Source organism: Xyrauchen texanus, chromosome 33, assembly GCF_025860055.1.
Source record: "Xyrauchen texanus isolate HMW12.3.18 chromosome 33, RBS_HiC_50CHRs, whole genome shotgun sequence".
NCBI lineage: Eukaryota > Metazoa > Chordata > Actinopteri > Cypriniformes > Catostomidae > Xyrauchen > Xyrauchen texanus.
The window spans coordinates 24,134,239-24,154,493 of NC_068308.1; the positions used below are offsets into that span (position 1 = coordinate 24,134,239).

At 42.2% G+C, this 20,255-nt stretch overlaps 1 protein-coding gene across 3 annotated transcripts in view; it reads right to left on the reverse strand.

Moving 5' to 3' along the window:
* Positions 1-20,255, reverse strand: part of usp54b (ubiquitin specific peptidase 54b) — a 177,974-nt gene that overhangs the window by 123,513 nt on the left and 34,206 nt on the right. The window lies entirely within an intron of this gene.

Consider the following 20,255-nt stretch of genomic DNA (forward strand, 5'->3'; position numbering starts at 1 on the left):
TTGTACATACTGTTTAACTATTTTGTGGAGCTACTTGTAATTACACATTGTTAGTATTATTATTAAAGTAATTACTTTTAGTAACATGTAATATACAGTATGTAACATGGACACTATAAAACAGAATTACCAAAAAAGTGTTTTTTAATCAATGAATCTATTTTTAACTTGACAAGCCATTTTAAAAATGTAATGCTATGGGCAGGATGCTAAAAAAAAAATATAAGTCTTGATTCAATGTCCAAATATGTTCATCTGAATGTGTATGGTTGTAGCGGTGTTACAACATACAATTTTACCCATGAAGTGTGCCATTTCATTAACCCAGCAACAACCTGAAGCTGAGCACCAATCGCAAGCCGATATCAATCAGACCAGGTCAGGATGAACTGTGGGAAGTAATCGCCTCCTGGCTAGTGTGTTAGTAAACACGTTACATAACACTCTATTGCACTGTGCAGCAACTGCAAAGCCCTGCCTCCAGAACTTACATTTTTGCTGGCCACCAATTCCCCCAACACACACACAAACAAACACCCACATATACACACACCTCCCTAAATCCCCTTTTAATTTCATTAAATGGCGCAGTTCCAGAGCCACAATGCCAGAATCCGCAGCCGTGGAGATATCTTGGCAACCACACAGAGGGCACTGGGATTCTACAAAGAGGGGCAAGTGAGTGAGTGAGAGAGAGAGAGAGAGAGAGAGAGAGAGAGAGAGAGAGAGAGAGAGATAGAGAGAGAATGAATGAAGAGCGAACATGTATAACCAATTATGATCTCTTCACCTCTACTCGGCCTCCTTATAAAGGTCCACTAGGATTGTGCTTATCCCATTTCACAGAGCAAACAGGACTTTGATATAAAGGGCAAAAAAAAAATTATAATCATGTTTTTTACTCTGCCCTGCAAAAGCAAAAGACCTTAACTCACTAGAGTGTGAAACTGAGAAAAATGACTTTAAAGTTTCTGTTTTGTCCAGACAAAAGTATTATAGGTAGGACTCCCAAAATTTCACAACTAGTTGCTATACTGAAGAAATGTTTGTATGCAAAAAATCTTGAGCTCAAAATTGAACTTTGACCCTTGTTTGGCAGTTACTGTACCCTGCCTTTGTATCATGTGCCAAAAATCAGGAGTCATGCAAAGGCAAAAGGCCGTAACTGACATATAATCAATATTTACTTACTTACATCCATTATAAGAACACCTAACCAAGGTCTAGTCATCATGGTATTTGTTTTAAATTATATAGAAGACCTTTGGTTGTTCCTATTTAGTGCTATAATGATCAGGATAGTGCGGCAACACTAACACAGTTAAACAGTATAAAAGATAAGTTACTTTGCAGTACATTATGTACAGTATGAATAAATACAATAAATATTTTCACAATAAAGATAATTTAATTATAATTGAATACAAAGGTATATGTATTTAAATGCAAGATATAGAGTAATAATTAATTAAACATTGGACCAATACATTAGAGATTAGAGACTGCTCATTCCAAGTTTTTTACTGCGCCCAAATAAAATCTTACTGAAAGCTAATTTTTTGAGATATCAACCTAAAATTTGGAACACAACTTGTCCATAGGTATATATGACAAAGCATTCTTGAAATACAACCATTTAAGTTTGGATAGTGATTTTCATGTCTATGCGAAAAAAGGGGGAGGGGTGAAAGTTAAAGGGTTAAGGGTTAAGGACCATCAAACTGCTCAAGATGCTCAGTCAACGAATTCGACTTGGATTACTACTTTTTAATTCTGAGATAATATAGACAGAGTATACCGAAAAAAAGTTGGAATTACTTTTGCTATTTAGGTTAGCCTACTTTGTACGGACGTTAGCGATAACCAGCTGTAAAATCTGACGTGAACACCTGCAAGAAGGAAATATGGCTCAAACACGTATGGATTGTTGTGGATACAGCAGATGACGTGCATTGCTATGGATTATATCTTCTATGGATTATATCGGATTGCATGGAAAGGTAGGATGCCTCTGTATTTAATATTTGGTTTTCAGCATCTGATGTGAGGCGAGTGTCAGCGTCAACGTTAGCGCTAATTTACGTGACACAGTTTAAATTTAGCAAGCTCCGGGCTGTCACTGACATTGACAGATCTGAACCATCGCCCTATCACAGAGTAATAACACAAACAAGCAGTCGGCAGTCTACACTTTATTTCAAAGATGTGTCGTGTGTATGTTGCGCGGTTTGTTGACAATAAAAGAGCGGTAATCTTTGACAGTATGACAAAGCCAGAGTACAGTAACATCACAGCGGCACCGTAACATCTCTCTTGATGCCAGGCGAAACAAAGTCAGAACACCTTAACTCAACTTAAGCGTGCCGGAACAAAGGCTAAGAGCCATAACAACTGTTACGGCGTTCTGCTGTGGTTTCTCGTATGGTTTTGGATGTTACGGTTGTCATAGCCCTTTAATTTCTCGTTAAAACAATCAAATTGACTCACAATATTTATTCACATGATAAAGGAGGTCTTGAATACCCCAAAAATGACATTAACTCATTTTTGACCAAACATGATGTTACAGCGTTTTGCCTTTGTAGGGCAGAACTGTACAGCAGCAATTTCCAGACTGAGAAAATGTGAAAAACAGAGAGAGACAGGCTCAGGGGCAAGTCACTAAAATGGAATTGCGGCGTTTATTTGCATGCATTTCTGCAACGTTTTTAAGAAATTAGGCAAATCAGGTCATGGAGCAAAGGTTTCCACATGAACTATGGGTTTAACTTTTTTGTATGGCACAATTTCCAGTCTTGCAGGTTGGTTCTGTGTGCTGGGTTGTGGGAGTGCAGCAGACAACATGATCTGGCATATTTTACTGGGACTGTACAGAATCACTCCACTACTGCGATCCAGGCACCTAAAAATGCTTGACTATACCGCATTTCAGGATATTTACCAAGTTTGAATGATTTTAAACATAATTTGATGACTATATAATTTATACAAGCACCTCTTTTAATCAAAATTCTGTTTATTGCCTGCTTTCCCTGGGTGTTAATTGTGTAAGTGTTGAGTTTTGCAAATAAGACGCAATCTGTAATAAGCTTAATTTACACAGAAAGAGACTTGACTCAAATACTCATTGCACAGTGCTATTTTAGTGCATTTGGCACCTGGTTAAATTTGATGGTTAATGGTTCGTGGAAAAAGAGGTAGGTGGCTGCGTTGAAATAGCTCAAAAATGGCACAACTGTTTAGTGAATTCGCCCCGTTTGTTGCTGATTCATAATTCCTGGAAGATCTTTCATCTGTCTCTTTCATTTGAACTGTGAAAGGGTTTATCATGAAAAAAACATGTGTACACACAAAGAAGGTACAGCCACTACACAGTAATTACAAAGGACACACACACATTATTTGGAGGCAGACAGAAACCGTCTGCTGCGGAAGACTATTTGTCAGGATGATACAATGTAAGAGTGTGGCACAGACTCTTATGCTGCGTTCACACCGGACGCGAATAGCGCGTCAAATTCGCGCCTACCGCGTCTAGTTATACGCTTGACCACTTTGAATCATTGACGCGTGTAAAAAACAAAAGTTTGAAGCGAAATTTACGCGCGTGACGCGCGTCAGAGGCGAAATCCGTTGACGGCCATCTTTTTACAAGATGGCTGATGTTGATCGAGCATTCGTGGAGAGAGTCACCGCTCTGTATTTGCTCTGGAGAGCAGAACAGCGGCGTATGGGTCGTCGTCGCCGTACTTGGGTCCACCAGACCCTCCGGAGGCGTTCCCAGTTCGGCGAATTTCATCATTTGCTCCAGGAGCTGCGCCTGGATGACGGCCGCTTTCAGCGGTACTTCCGCTTGTCCCGCGCCCAGTTTGATGACCTGTTGTCCCGCATCGGAGCGAGGATACAGGCGCTCTATCCCAGCTGCGGAGCGCCTGTCCATCTGTCTTCGGTTAGTAAATGTATATAAAATGTTAAATACAGTATATTAAATATATGTTAATTTACGCTATGCTAGCAATGTTTTTCAAACTGTGTGGTACGGATACCACTGTTGGTGCTCTTTCTAGTGATACTCAGTTAACTGCTGTAACGTTAACCAAAAAAATAAAATATTATTTTGGCAGACGTGATAATGTCTCTATCTGTAAGCAATATGTAGTGCTCTTTCTAGTGATAACGTTACTCGGTTAACTGCTATAACCTAAAAATGATACTGTCATGTCTCTATCTGTAAGCAATTGTAGTAACGTTACTCTTTCTTTTGATAATCAGTTGGTTATTGGCACACTAGTGATTTAAACCATATACACATATACCCTTTTGTTTTGAAGATTCAAAACTTTGTTAAATTGCTTGCAAAATTGCTAGCAAACAAACAAATATGGTGCATTAAAGTAAAACAGACTGGTTATTGTATATAGTTGAATATGTAACTACAAGTGTACTTATAAAAATATTTTCTAGGTTTCTTGCCACAGGGGACTCATTCAGGACCATAGCGTCCAGCTTCAGGGTTGGTGTCTCAACAGTGAGCCAGATCGTCCACCAGGTTGTGACTGCAATCTGGGACTGTCTTGTGGAGGAGTACATGGCTGTGCCCACCACTGATGACTGGCGTGTCTTCAATTACCGCCTCTCCAGAGCCAGGCGCGGGACATGCTGGAGAGGAGCCACTGCCAGGTCTGGGTCGGGTTGCGGCCAACAACTCCTCCAGAGAGGCACTCCGGGTGAGGGATGTCTTCATGGCACACTTCTCGGCGGAGGGAGCAGTACCATGGCAGCCGACGGAGTAGCGTTTGAAGTCCTCCTCATGACTTCCCCACAACGGCTCTTTTAAGAGCCACCCACAAACCTATAAAGAGCTAAACTATCTAAAAATAGTCCATTATTATTATATATATATTTTTTTTTTCCCAGGTTGTCAGCCCCAGTTCCAGGATGTCAGGTCCACAACATGCACATTTATTAAGTTGAGACTTTTTAAAAACGTCAGGTTTTCCATGGTAGTATATCAGGTTAAATTATTTATTTATTTTTGTTTTGATGATAAATGGAGCCAGCCTCAAAAAGTAATTAACCTGTCCTGTGTTTTTTTCCTTATTCAACACTGTCCAGACACTAATGTTGGTTGTCTTTACATTACAATAATAATGTTTCATATAATCTAGATTTAGATATGGAATAAATAGCAATCAATACAAAATCAAAATGTCTCATATATTGAAATCAAGTTATGTGATAAAAGATTTGCTTTGTTTGTGCATTAGAACCACACCAGGCATTTAGTCATATTACAAAATAATTTATTGAGGCCAAACATATGAAGTAATTTTAGGTATAACATTAAAAAACATATTTAGGCAAAACGTAAAAAAAATTATTTAGGCAAAACATATAAAATAACAATATGAACTGAAAAAAAAATGAACAATATGTGCAAACTATTTACATTAAGAGACAGGAACAAAAAGGACCTCGCTTGGAAGGTGGAAGAGCCACAGGGAATGGCATAGGAGAAGAGGAAGGAGGGCAGCAGGCAGCTAGGCTCCTGATTGGTTAACGCGCGCGAATTGACGCCAAAGTTCAGATTTTTCAACTCGGGCGGCAGACGCGAATTCGCGTCAAACGGCGTGAATGCACAAAATGCACCATTCGCGGCGTAGCACGCGTAGCGCCAGACGCTCAATTCGCGCAATTCGCGCGAACTTGACGCACGAATGAGGCGTATTCGCGTCTACCGCGCCGCGCTCTACGCCTCATTCGCGCCGCAGGAATTTTTTACGCGCGTAACGCGTCTTTGCATTGACTTAACATTGAAATCACTCGCGCCTGACGCGCTATTCGCGTCCGGTGTGAACGTAGCATTACAAAGCCACAGCTATTAACAGAACATTTTATAGTGCTGGCACTGGAGACTTGACTCCACCACGAATGCTCTTAGGAGCCCTCAGAAGCCCTAAAGATCATCCTACCATTTACACTGTCAGACGCTGACTTAAACCATCACTTCTGACAGAATTACACAACTTTCAGAGGATGTATAGCGCAACCACTTGAGCATTTGCTCATTTTATGAGAAGACTATTTATTTAGCAGTTGGCCTATAGAACTTTGTTGAGTTTTTTTAATATTAAAATTAGGGATGTGCTAAATTACATATTTTTAAAATTAACTATTTGGTGGGTTGCATGAACTACCAGTAAACTAATTGGTCTGAAGGAAGGCCAGTATAATTAGGCTGGTTTGGGGTTCTCCCAACCCAGATGGACACATTTTTTAGGGAACATTTACATAAGACATGTTCTTGTGTCTTGAGAACTTTGCATGATGCATTGCAATAAACTGAAGAACGCCCGGTGCTCCCCTCCAAGGCCTGTAGGATGACGTCGTCACTGACCTCCAAAGCCTACAGTGCCGCCGGACAGGCCGCTTCCGCCTTGCATGCCATGGACACAACGTCAAAGTGAGCGACAGACGGGGAACGTCTAGGTTACTATTGTTGTGTCCTCCCGGCCATGACGCTGAACCGAGCCACTGTTATGGCTGAACCTCATCATCGACTCCTCAGGGCAAAAACCTGAATGGACAGACACATTTCCCTCCCTTTATACCTGTATGTCCGGGGCGGAACATGCTAATTCTGTCTCATTGGCCTTTTCTCAGGTTCAGAGATGCGCAAGGCTCTCAAGAGAAACCCCCTAGTGTCGCTTCTTCGACACAACGTCTTGTTCCCTCCATCAGGGAACGGAGGTTACAATAGTAACCTAGACGTTTGTTAGACCTCAAGAATTAATTTAAACTAACTTGTTTGTTTACAAGTAAACCCAAGAAGGTAAGCTACCTTTAAAGAAGGGCTGGGCGATAAACCAATATAGATTGGGGGGTTATCAATGACAAAATTTTTAGTCATTTTTTATATTTATCCTGTGTTCTACATCCAGATGATCGGATCAGGTATGTCTGGCTAAAAACAAAAACTTATGCACACAACTAGCTAACTGAGTCACAGTCATGAAATTAGCATCACTGTTTCTCCTCTGTTTATTGGTGGTTGGCAATCGAGTTTATGGTGCAGTACCACCACCTATTGAGCTGAAGTGGGAGCACACAAACTGTTTCAGTGGAGCAAAACGTAAACTGAAGATTATGAAATTTACAAAATGTAATCAAAAAGAGGTCACATACACCTTATGTAGGATTAAATAAAAAATTCCATATTAAATGTAAATCGAAATGAATAACAGCAATTACAATCAAGATCTTGCAACCCTTTTGTATCTTATTGTGAAGTACTTGGTGATATCCAGTCCCATGAGATAGTTCGATATGTCATACTGTTATGTAGTATGAATGTAATGCTTCATGCCTTCATTCCACAGAGAAAATGGAAGTCCATTCCACATCCCAGCCCTGACGAAAAGGCAATAAAAAGAGCACAAGTCATCAGCTCAGGCATGAAGAATAATTTCGTCTCAGAACTGTAAGCTAGAATGTTAGCAATAAGGTCACACGCAGGTAAAGGGGATAGGTGTAATCAGTTAAAATGAAATGATTACACAGAGGGCTGAAGCATTTCCTGAGCCTGGTTGCAATGCTACATCTGAAAACAGCATTTCTGACATAGACTGGCACCTTGAGCCTGCAGAGAGACTGACATCTGTCTGCATGTTGCCACTTGTGTCACCTCACACCCATTTTTGCCTCCTGCTGATAGGGCTTGCGTGACTGCAGCTCTTCCTCTCCTTGCCTCCAGTCACAACAGGAGGCAAGGAGTTACACTGCGTGGAACTGTCAGGCTGCATCCAGTACAACAGTATCCGAGAATGTGTCTAAGGGAACACAGACTGGCAGCAAAATAAGGCACTGGATGAGAGTGCTGGAAGCTGCAAATGTTCTCTGCTGTTCACAAGTGGGACTCTCCTCTCCTCCGCTTGTTACAGAGCCAGGAGAATTGCTGTTACGCAAAGGAGGCGTGGGCGAGAGAGCACGCATAAAACCTTGCCAGCATAAGAGCCGTCAGCACTGAAGAGTTTAAGAGCCAGCCAAGCCGTTTCATTTCAAGGGACCTTTTAAAGGCTTTGTTGTCATTCAATTTCATTTTGCCTAGTAGAGTGGGCTTCAGGGGATATACACACATGCAGAGAGCGAGCACTTGCAACAGACTGTGTGCTCAAGTCTCTTCAAATTTTAGCTCTCTGTCGCTCTCTCGTTCTCAACCCTTTTCTCTCTGAACATAAGCTAAGCTCCAGAACCAAGTGAGCTGCCTTGCTGCCTACAGTCTACAAAAGGTAGCTTGCCTTATAGGCAGCATTGTAATGTAAATGGGTGTAATGAACTTCATGAGTGACCGATTTGGAATGCTCTTCATAGGCAGTAACTCCATGTCACACTAAGGCCACGTACATACTGCAGCTAAACTGCAGTTCACTGTTAAGTGTTTAATCCTGTTCTGTTCACACACAATTTGAAAAAACTAGTTGTTAATGATAAGATTAATAGCATGTGTGAGATGTGTCCACCTTCTACTGGTGCAAATCACACAAATCGAGGTATGTTTCTTCATTCATTAATATAATTCAGTTTCTCTCTCATCTGTAGTTTCTCTCATCAGTCCAGCGGTCTCGGGGTAACCAGTACAATAAAGTCCAGAGCAAGCAAGCGCTGTTTAACAACAGGCATTTAGACGCACATAAAACACAGCAATTCAGTTGATAGCAATTAACGAAACATTGTCAGATGATAATACTGTATATCTGTGGTGAATAATCTCTTTGCTCAAAAACAGCGAACACAAAACGGGTTAAACTGGAGGCATTCATGCTTCACAGGAGTGAGAAGCTGCAGCGCTGCTATGGTTATAACCTGTCCATCATCTAAATTGCGGCAGTCAGTGCTGTACCGTGCACACATGGAATAAAAATGTAAGGGATTCACTCCCACTTTGCAGTGTGTACATGTCCTAATATTGCTCTGCACTTGAGGCTCAACTTACAACTGATTTCAATAGAGTTTGACGTTTGCATGTTGGTAACAGAGCAGTCCTCTACTATACAAAAAAATACATAGCAAACACAATGTTGGCAAAAATAGTCAATACAAAGTGGGTGGTTTGATTATTTCTGTAACTGCTGATCTCCCGGGTATTTCACCCACAACATTCTCTAGAGTTTACTTAGAAGAGAGCCAAAAACAACAAACATCCACTGAGCGGCAGTTCTGTGATCGGAAACGTCTTGTTGATGAGAGGTCAATGGAGAATGGCCATACTTGTTCGGGCTAACAGAAAGGCTCTGTTAACTCAGATAAACACTCTGTTCAATTGTAGTGAGCCAAATAGCATCTCAGAATGCACAACATGTCAAAACTTGAGGCGGATGGGCTACAACAGCAAAAGACCACATCAGGCACTTTATTAGAACCATAGTGTTCCTAATAGAGTTCTCTGTGAGTGTGTAAGTCATTCATAGGTTAATTTTCTAGAAAACTGCAAACTGTCTCTGTGACCATGGTGGGGGGTGGTATTAAACTTGCAAACACCTCTTACCATTTGAGCCTAACTATTACGCTGATTCTAATCCTCCCGGAGAAGAGAAAATTAGCGAGGACATTTCTTCTGGTCTTCTTCAGAGACACCATGTGAAGGCAGACACGTTAAATATCGGAGCGCCCCAGTGTCGCCTCAGGACCAGGCACTTCAGAGAGGACACAAAAACACAAGGGATGATGGATAGAAGCTAAAGAGACTAGTGAGGACTTTCAGCTATGTCAGTTTAATGAAACAGAGAGCGAGTGTCACATAGAACTTGTATTTTGATACCACTCACATAATAGCTTCTTAGTGGCACAAAGCAAGTTGGAAAAGTGCAAACAGTGTAACTGCACACTGTGCTCAACCATATAAACACTCCAGGACATAAGGACACAAACAAATCTCACAAAGAGCCTGGAGTGGATTGGAGTGGGATCAACCCAAAGAGAACATAGTCACATTCACTGTCACACACTATCAAACACCCACACAAGCAAAATAAATAACCTCATAAGAACAGATGGTTCTAAACCAGCTTTTGAACAACCCAAAGTGAAATTGTCCTCAAAACACAAACATAATCATCCAGAGTGATGACATTATTCCCCTTCATTTAGAGCCGTATTAGGGCAGGATTTTATGTTAGCCACTGTGCAGAATGTTGTGTGACTGTCAACTGACTAAAGCTGCTGATATATTTATGTGTGTGTATTAGATATTGGTCAGTATAAACAAGTGTTTGTCCAACAACTGGTTAATCTTTTAGTGAGGTTGACTATTTTATCTAGATGTATTTTTCTTCTTTAGCTTTATATTAGCTTTATGTTTTTTAGCAGCAGTGATTCAAAGGGGATTAATTTACACATGCAATTTCAAACAGAAGGTGAAGTATAAATTTCAAAACAGTCTGAATTCAAATCACCTGTTGAGAGCAATTTTACAGTTATCAATTATTTAACATTGAAAAAATTACACACTTCTTTAAAGGTGGAGATGGATGAGATACGGTGGTTGTGAATTCTAGGGTTTGGTTGATATTATACTAAAACACCTGCCACCCACTGAGAGTCAAAATATGGTACAGAAAGCAGTCTAGTATAATATATATATTATATATAATAGGAATAAGGAGTAGTTCTCCCAAAAATTTTAATTCTTTTATCATTTACTCACACTGATGCCAACCCAGATATGCATGACTTTCATTTTTCTGCAGAACACAAACCAAGGTTTTTGGAAGAATATCTCAGCTCTGTAGGTCCATAGAATGCAAGAATTTGGGGTCCAACACTTTGAAGATCCAAAAAGCACATAAAGGCAGCATAAAAGTAATCCATAACACTTTAAATATCTTCAGCGATCCAATAGTTTTTGGTTGAGAACAGACCAAAATGTAACTCAATTTTCACTATAAATCTTGACATTTGCAGTCTCCTTGGTAATCATGATTTCAAGCTCAATTACACTTCCTAGCGCCTGGAGTTCTTAAAGCTCTGCATGCGATCCAAATAGATGTGTAAAGTGTGCACCGGACACAGCAACGCTAAGGCTGGGTCTGCCTCCTCCTGGGGCAGCGCTTCATGAAAATGGTCATGGGAACCTTGGGCACATAGCCTGGTCGGGGTCTCAGGATCACATGAGAGTAGTTTCACTGAAAGAGAACGCTAGCAGGTCCCCAACCCCTTTGATGGAGGTGAGCGCCGTCAGGAGGGCAGTCTTCAAGGAGAGTGCCTTAAGCTCTACTGACTATAAGGGCTCGAACGGAGCCTGTCGCCGGCCTTGCAGGAATATGGAGAGGTCCCATGAGGGCACGAGGCATGGCCTTGAGGGATTCAACCTCCTGGCTACTCTCAGGAACCTGATAATCAGGTTGTGCTTCCCTAAGGACTTGCAATCCACTGTGTCATGGTGTGCAGCTATGGCAGCTAGATACACCTTCAAGGTGGAGGGGGACAGCCGTCCCTCCAACCTCTCCTGCAGAAAGAAAAGCACTGAGCCGACAGTGTCGGGAAGAACACCACTTAGCGAACAGACACCACTTCAAGGCATACAGCTGCCTTGTAGAGGGGGCCCTAGCTTGAGTGATGGTGTCTACCACGGCAGGTGGTAGGCCACTGAGGTTTTCCACATCCCATCCAGGGGCCAGACATGGAGGTTCCAGAAGTCTGGTCACGGGTGACAGATGGTGCCCCATAGCTTTGAAAGAAGGTCCTTCCTCAGGGGAATCTGCCAGGGAGGGGCTGAAGTGAGGAGCGTGATGTCCGAGAACCAAGTCTGGGTGGGCCAGTAGGGAGCCACTAGGATGAACAGGTCTGCCTGTGCCTGACCGTATCGACTCCAGATTAGCTGAACCACCTGAGGGTGGCATCTCCACTCTCCTATGCGGGTGACCTGTCGCCCAGGATGTGAGTGGCTCGCAGCAACTTGAGGTGCTGCTGACTCCAGAGGAGGAGATGGCGGGTGAGTTGTGACATGCGAGGGGAGCGTAACCCGCCTTGGCATTTGATAAATGCTACCGTCGCCGTGTTGTCTGCTCGAACCAACATGTGCTTGCCCTGGATCAACGCCAGGAACCTCTGCAGGACAAGCAGTACTGTCAACAATTCGAGGCAGTTCATATGCCAACGTAGCCATGGGCCCGTCCAGGAGCCGGCAGCTGTGTGCTTGTTGCACACAATGCCCCAGCCTGTCATGGAGGCATTGTTTGTAACCACTACATGCCTGAAGACCTGCCAGGGGAACCCCTGCCTGTAGAAGTCATTCCAAGGGCTGAAAAGGCGGCGAAAGATCAGACAGATCGAGATGTGGAAGTACGCATCCTTCAGGTCTACTGCCGCTAACCAATCTTGATGCCGGGCGCTTGCTAGAATGCATGTGTAAAGCCCGGTTCAGAAATTGTAAGTCCAAGATTGGCCGCAACCCACCGCCTTTTATCGGTACAATGAAGTAGGGGCTTTAAAACCCTTTCTTCATCTCGGCTGGAGGGACAGGCTCTATTTTATGCTTCCACAGAAGGGTGGCAATTTCCATGTGCAATGTGGCTGCGTTCTCGCCCTTCACTGTGGTGAAGTGGACGGCGGTAAACCTGGGCGGGCGTCTGGTGAACTGAATCACATAGCCGAGTTGAACGGTCCAGGTCAGTCATCGCGACAGGTTGGAAAGCGCGAGCCACGTGTCCAAGCTCCGGGCGAGAGGGACCAGGGGCCGCGTGGCGGGTGGAGCCACGGAGGCCATATTGACGGGGTTTGAGCCCTGTTGCGGTGCTGAGTCGAGAGACATCAAAGTGCTTCGTCTCAGCGGTCCGTCGAAGCCGTCCGGGTTTGAGTATGTTTGTGCCACAGCTTGGTGCGCAGGGGCAGGGATACTGCTGCCAGGCACTGGACTTGCCAAAGAGATATAGAAAACAATGGTCGGGTGATGTCCGTACACACCGGTGATGTGACCCAGGGACTGAGGAAACTGCTCTTTTGATGAATGTTTGGGTACTTCAGCTACTGTTGCGTGCAGCAAAACAAAATGAAAAGGAAACAAAAGATTCTCCTCCCGGCCCTCCAACAGGGAATGGAGTGGTCTGCTTACCAGCTCCAAGGCAGTGGATCCTCACGTCTCTGGGTCGCCCGTCTCAGGGGCGCTTCGCGCATCTCGACCAGGTTAAGACACAGATGGTGCTCCTGGACCAACAAAGTGGACATTGTCTGCCCGAGGGACCGCTCCGTGACCTTCGTTTCCCGGAGGGCAAGGTCAGTCACCGAGCGCAGCTCCTGCATCAATCCCGAGGCGGAACAACCCTCGAGCAGTTCTTTCCGAGTCTTGGCTTGGTGTACTTGCAGGGGAGCCATGGAGTGCAGGGCGGAGGCGGCTTGTCTGGTGGCACCACAGGCTCTGGCCGTCAGGGACGACGTAAGCCTACAGGCCATGGACAGGAGCTTTGGGCTCATGTGCCAGGTAGCGGCGCTTTGCAGGCATAGGTGTGTTACAATCCCTGGTTGTCTACCCCGTGTTTCTCGTGTCTATTGTTTTGCACTACAATTCCCATGTTTCCCGGCCCTCATCATTCTGTCATTGTTCGCACCTGATTGTCGTTTGTTTTCATTATGTCTCTGTGTATTTAATCCCCGCTGTTCCTCCATTCCCTTGTCGGTCGTTGTTTCACTGTTTTGATGTTTAGATGTTCCGATGTTTGCTCCGTTGCCTGTAAGTGCCACTTATAAGTGCCACTCTGGAACCAAGATTTTTGCATTTTTTAAAGAAAAGGAGGGACGAGTCAAAATACATTTTTGTGGTAATGAATATTATGCCACAAATGCTGTCGATTGAGCTTAACTTGTATTGAACCCAGAACATTCTTTTAATGTTACATTAAAGAGCCAACATTATGCTCATTTACAGGTTCAACATTTTATTTTGGGGGTCTACTAGAATAGGTTTATACACTTTAATGTTAAAAAAACACAAAATTTTTCTCACACTGTACATTGCTGCAGCATCTTAGCTCCTGTGTTGTGAAAAGCCCAGTCTGCTCTGAGTGGTCAGCTGGCCAAGTCTGTAGTGACTGGTCAACTGCTTAGAGCATGTGTCAGAAATGTAACACCCCATACCATATCCAAAGTAGCCTTTTGGCGGGCATTATGCAAATGTGTTACATAGTGACATAGCTAAGTCACAGAAGTAATTGCTAGACTGCAAACCAGGCATTTCAGGCATTTCAGGCATTTCAAGCAGTTCAGGAGCAGTGTTTTCTGTGGGAGAGAGTGCTTTGTAACTTTGCAGACCTTTTACATGCACAAACAGCTATATTACCACTAAAGGAAAGAAAAAATCATAATAGGGCCTCTTCAAAAAAGTTTTCAAAAACACATTTTTGCAAAAGTTATAGATAATAGTGTTATTTCTTTATGCCTTGTTTTTTGTTTTTCTTTATTCTATATTCACCTTCCCAATTTATATAATACTCTCTTCATTTTCTGTGCATTGCATTCTTATTAGTAAGATCTTGTCACTGTCCAAATGATGTGCAACAATCAGAATGGCGAAATAAACATTGCAGGATTCAGAGTTAAAAAAATATTTTTATATTAAAATGAATATGCTCATATTGTGGTTTTATTGCAACTGTGATTGTGAGTGCAACTGTGAGTCTAAATTCATGCATTTTTTAGCATACATAAGTGTCTAAATACTACTTGGGATCAGAAAATAAGCCATGCGGTAGTCTTGCCCTACACCAAATTTCTATACTCATTTAGTCCTATTACTATACTTAACAGTTTTTTGTTAGGGAAACCTTTAAGGCTGAGATTTAATGGTGTTATATTCAACACGTTTCTAATCCACAAAATTTCCACCAAAGATCAGACAGCTTTTATTTAACTGCATTTAGGCAATGTATTTTCCTAAACCAGTTCAAGTCAAGTCAAGTCAATTTTATTTGTATAGGGCTTTTCACAACACACATCGTTTCAAAGCAGCTTTACAGAATATCAGCATTAACAGACGATAAAACTGTAATGTCTATAAAGTCGATTAATCATCATTGTGTAATTTCGACAAAATACGATTTTTAATAGTGTTTAAAACTAATTAAATGATAATTGTATTAATAACCCCAGTGAGCAAGCTGTAGGCGACTGTGGCAAGGAACACAAAACTCCATAAGATGTTGATTAATGGAGAAAAATAACCTTGGGAGAAACCAGACTCACTGTGGGGGCCAGTTCCCTCTGGCTAACATTTTGAATGTAATGTAAATATTAATTATGTATAGTTAAAATCATGGTTTAAAATTATTAAACTAAGTGTTAAGGGTCAGTGATTAAACATCGATTGTGTTTGAACTGTAAGATTAATGACCAAAGTCTTTGAAGTCCATCTTGATTAATTGCAGAAGTTCACATAGATGCAATTGTCCTTGTTAATTGGCTGATGAAGGCTTTTGTTGGCAATAGTTAGCCTATGCATTCCATTTCAAGATCGTAGTCCATCTATAGACCGAGGTGATGCAGGTTGGAGTTGGCATCATTTCATCCTCTGAAGTCCGTCATAATAGATTGAAGTGATGTTTGGCTGGCACCGGCTGCATTTAGTCATCATCATTCTGCGACATGTAGCAGTGGAGTCCAACATGAAGCAGGAATGGTGCTGGATCCAGCCGGTTCTGGTGACCTCAGGATAGGAGTCCCGAGGTTGAGACAGGGAAACAAATAAAAAGATGTAAGCGTAGATGCCATTTAATTTATTGCAGAGTAAGAGATCATGCTCAATGTTTCTGGTTTCTGGTTCCGGCAGACCCAACTAAAGCAGCCTAATTGTGGGTTGGAGGATAAATTAGGTGTATGCCTGGCTAAATAGATGAGTCTTTAGTCTAGACTTAAACTGAGAGAGTGTGTCTGCATCTCGAATAGTGTTTGGGAGACTATTCCATAGTTTAGGAGCCAAATATGAAAAGGATCTTCCTCCTTTAGTGGATTTTGATATTCTAGGAACTATTAATAGGCCAGAATTTTGCGATCTTAATGAATGTGTTGGAATATAGCGTGGTAGAAGATCACTTAAGTACTGCGGAGCTAGACCATTCAAAGCTTTGTACGTAGTTAACAGAATTTTAAAATCAATACGGAATTTAACAGGTAGCCAATGTAATGATGATAAAATGGGGCTAATATGATCATATTTCTTGGTTCTCGTCAGCACTCTGGCTGCTGCATTTTGAACCAATTGAAGTTTATTTATTGATCTTGCTGGACATCCTCCCAGTAATGCATTACAATAATCTAGTCTTGAGGTCATGAACGCATGAATTAGTTCTTCAGCATCAGCAACCGAGAGCATATGCCTTAATTTAGCAATATTTCTTAGGTGGAAGAATGCTGTTCTACAAACATTTGTAATTTGATTTTCAAAGGACGGATTGGTATCAAACATAACACCTAAGTTCTTCGCTGTTGAAGATGATGTAACAGTACATCCATCTAGAGACAAATTATATTTTAGTGGCTTATTTTGAGAGTTTTTTGATCCAATAATTAGAACCTCTGTTTTGTCAGAATTGAGTAGAAGGAAATTTCTGGCCATCCAATCTTTTATTTCATTAATACACTCTGCTAATTTTGAGAATTGTGAAATCTCATCAGGTTTTGAAGAAATATAAGTTGTGTATCGTAAGCATAGCAGTGGAAACGTATTCCACGATTCCTGATAATATCTCCCAGGGGAAGCATATACATGGAGAAAAGCAGAGGCCCTAAAACTGATCCCTGTGGCACTCCACATTTTACTTTTGTTTGGTTTGACAGTTCCTCATTTACATAGACAATGTGGTAGCGGTCTGCTAAATATGACCTAAACCATGCTAATGCCACTCCACAAATTCCAACATAATTCTCTAGCCTATTCAAGAGAATGTCGTGATCTATCGTGTCGAATGCAGCACTAAGATCTAAAAGCACTAGAAGAGAAATGCAGCCGCGATCAGATGATAAGAGCAAGTCATTTGTAACTCTGATAAGTGCAGTCTCTGTACTGTGATGAGGCCTAAATCCTGATTGAAATTCTTCATATATACTATTTCTCTGTAGAAATGAACATATTTGGGAGGATACTACCTTTTCTAGTATTTTTGACATAAACGGGAGATTTGAAATCGGTCTATAATAAGCAAGTTCTCCAGGATTAAGTTGTGGCTTCTTAATTAGCAGTTTGATAATTGCCATTTTAAAGTTTCTTGGGACACGTCCTAAGCATAGCGAGGAGTTAATGATATTAAGAAGAGGTTCTGATATTACAGGAGATACCTCTTTTAAGAGCTTAATTGGTATAGGATCTAACAAACAAGTTGTGGCTTTTGATGTTTCGATAAGTTTTGTTAGCTCTTCATGACCTATGATAGCGAAGGATTGAAGTTGCACATGAGGGAAATTATTATTTATTGTTTTCTGGGGTGCTATGACAGATGATTGCATAATTCCAATTTTATTTCTGATTATTTCAATTTTATCTGTGAAGAAATTCATGAAGTCATTACTCTTGAGCTGTGACGTAATATCTGGTTCAGTTGAGGCTTTATTCCTAACCAATTTAGCCACAGTACTGAATAAACATCTAGGAATGTTGTGGTTATTTTCTATGAGTTTACTAAAATATGCTGACCTGGCAGCATTGAGTGCGTGTTTGTAGCTACAGACACTATCCTTCCATGCACCCTGAAATACTTCTAATTTTGTATTTTTCCACATGCGCTCCATTTTCCAAGCTGCTCTCTTGAGAGCATGAGTGTGATCATTGTACCATGGTGCAGGGCTTATTTCGAAGTGGGGCGACAACATCAAGGGTGCTAGAGAAGACTGCATTTAAATTTTTTGTTATTTCATCAAGTTCTTCTGGGCTTTGGGGTTTATTGAGTATATGAGTATATCTACCACGGCAGATGTGAGGAAAACTCTACGTAGAGTCAACCCACGGAAGGCTGCTGGACCAGACAACATTCCTGGCAGAATGCTCAGAGGATGTGCAGACCAGCTAGCAGATGTTCTTACCGACATCTTCAACATCTCTCTGAGCAGCGCCGTCGTTCCAACGTGCTTCAAGGCCACCACCATCATCCCCATGCCAAAGAAGTCTTCAGTGTCCTGCCTCAACGACTACCGTCCCGTCGCACTTACACCCATCATCATGAAGTGCTTCGAGAGGCTCGTCATGAGGCAGATTAAGACCCAGCTGCCCCCCTCACTAGACCCACTGCAGATTGCGTATCGTTCAAACCGTTCAACGGACAATGCCATCACCACAACCCTCCATCTGGCCCTCACCCACCTAGACAATAAGGACTCATACGTTCGAATGCTGTTCATAGATTTCAGCTCAGCATTCAACACAATCATTCCCCAGCACCTGATTGGAAATCTGAACCTGCTGGGCCTGGACACCTCCCTCTGCAACTGGATCCTGGACTTCCTGACTGGGAGACCTCAGTCAGTCCGGATCGAGAACAGCATCTCCACCACCACCACACTGAGCACTGGGGCCCCCCAGGGCTGTGTGCTCAGTCCACTGCTGTTCACTCTGCTGACTCACGACTGTGCAACAATGCACAGCTCGAATCACATCATCAAGTTCGCCGATGACACGACCGTGGTGGGTCTCATCAGCAAGAACGATGAGTCAGCATACAGAGAGGTGCAGCGGCTGACGAACTGATGTAGAGCCAACAACCTGTCCCTGAATGTCGACAAAACAAAAGAGATGGTTGTTGACTTTAGGAGAGCACAAGGTGAACACACTCCGCTGAACATCGACGGCTCCTCTGTGGAAATTGTCAAAAGCACCAAATTCCTTGGTGTTCACTTGGCAGAGAACCTCACCTGGTCCCTCAACACCAGCTCTATCACCAAGAAAGCCCAGCAGCGTCTCTACTTTCTTCGAAGGCTGAGGAAAGCACATCTCCCAACCCCCATCCTCACTACATTCTATAGAGGGACTATTGAGAGCTTCCTGAGCAGCTGCATCACTGCCTGGTTTGGGACTTGCACCGTTTCGGACCGCAAAGCCCTGCAGAGGATAGTGAGGACAGCTGAGAAGATCATTGGGGTCTCTCTTCCCTCCATCAAAGACATTTACAAAAACACTGTATCCATAAAGCAACCAGCATTGTGGACTGACCCCACACACCCCTCACACAAACTCTTTACCCTCCTCCCGTCTGGCAAGAGGTACCGAAGCATTCGGGCCCTCACGGCCAGACTGTGTAACAGCTTCTTCCCCAAGCCATCAGACTCCTCAATACCTCAGAGACTGGTTTGACACACACGTGTCCTGAGTTGCACTTTAATTACTGTCACTTTATAACTGTCTGCTACCTCAATAACTGCTATGTGCATAGAACACTATCTCATAGTATGTTATGTTTACATTTTTAGAAACTGTCATCTTTTGCACTACTGAGTACTGGTCGGCGCTGCACTGTCTATTGTCCTGTTCATTGTCAGAAATTTGTTGTACTGTCCCGTACTTTTTGCACATGTTTGCACGTGCACTTTATATAGGTATATATAGGTTTTTTATATAGGTATTTTATTTCGTTGTGTTGTCTCATGTGGTCCTGTGTTGGTCCTTTGTTGTTTTTATGTAGCACCATGGTCCTGGAGGAACGTTGTCTCGTTTTGCTGTGTACTGTACTAACTGTATATGGTTGAAACGACAATAAAAACCACTTGACTTGACTTGACTTGATGAGATAGATCTGGAAGAGTATTAGTGAAGCTATCTTTAGTGGTCGAAAGAATGGTTCTACCTGAACGATAGCGTGGTGTAGATTGAGTAACATTAGCTGATTGCAGCATGCAAGAGACGAGGTAATGATCCGAGATGTCATCGCTCTGTTGCAGAATTTCTATATTATCAACATCAACTCCATATGAAAGAATTAAATCTAGCGTATGATTATGGCAATGAGTTGGTCCTGTTACATTTTGTCTGACTCCAAGAGAGTTGAGAATATCGATAAATGCTAATCCCAATGTATCATTTTCATTATCTATATGAATGTTGAAGTCACCAACAATTAAGGCTCTATCTACAGTAACTACAAGATCTGATAAAAAATTTGCAAATTCACTAAGGAAATCTGAATAAGGCCCGGGTGATCTATACACTGTAGCAAGGGTAAAGGACGACAGATATTTTTTATTTATATTTGTATTTCACGGTGTCACCTTAAGCATTATTAGTTCAA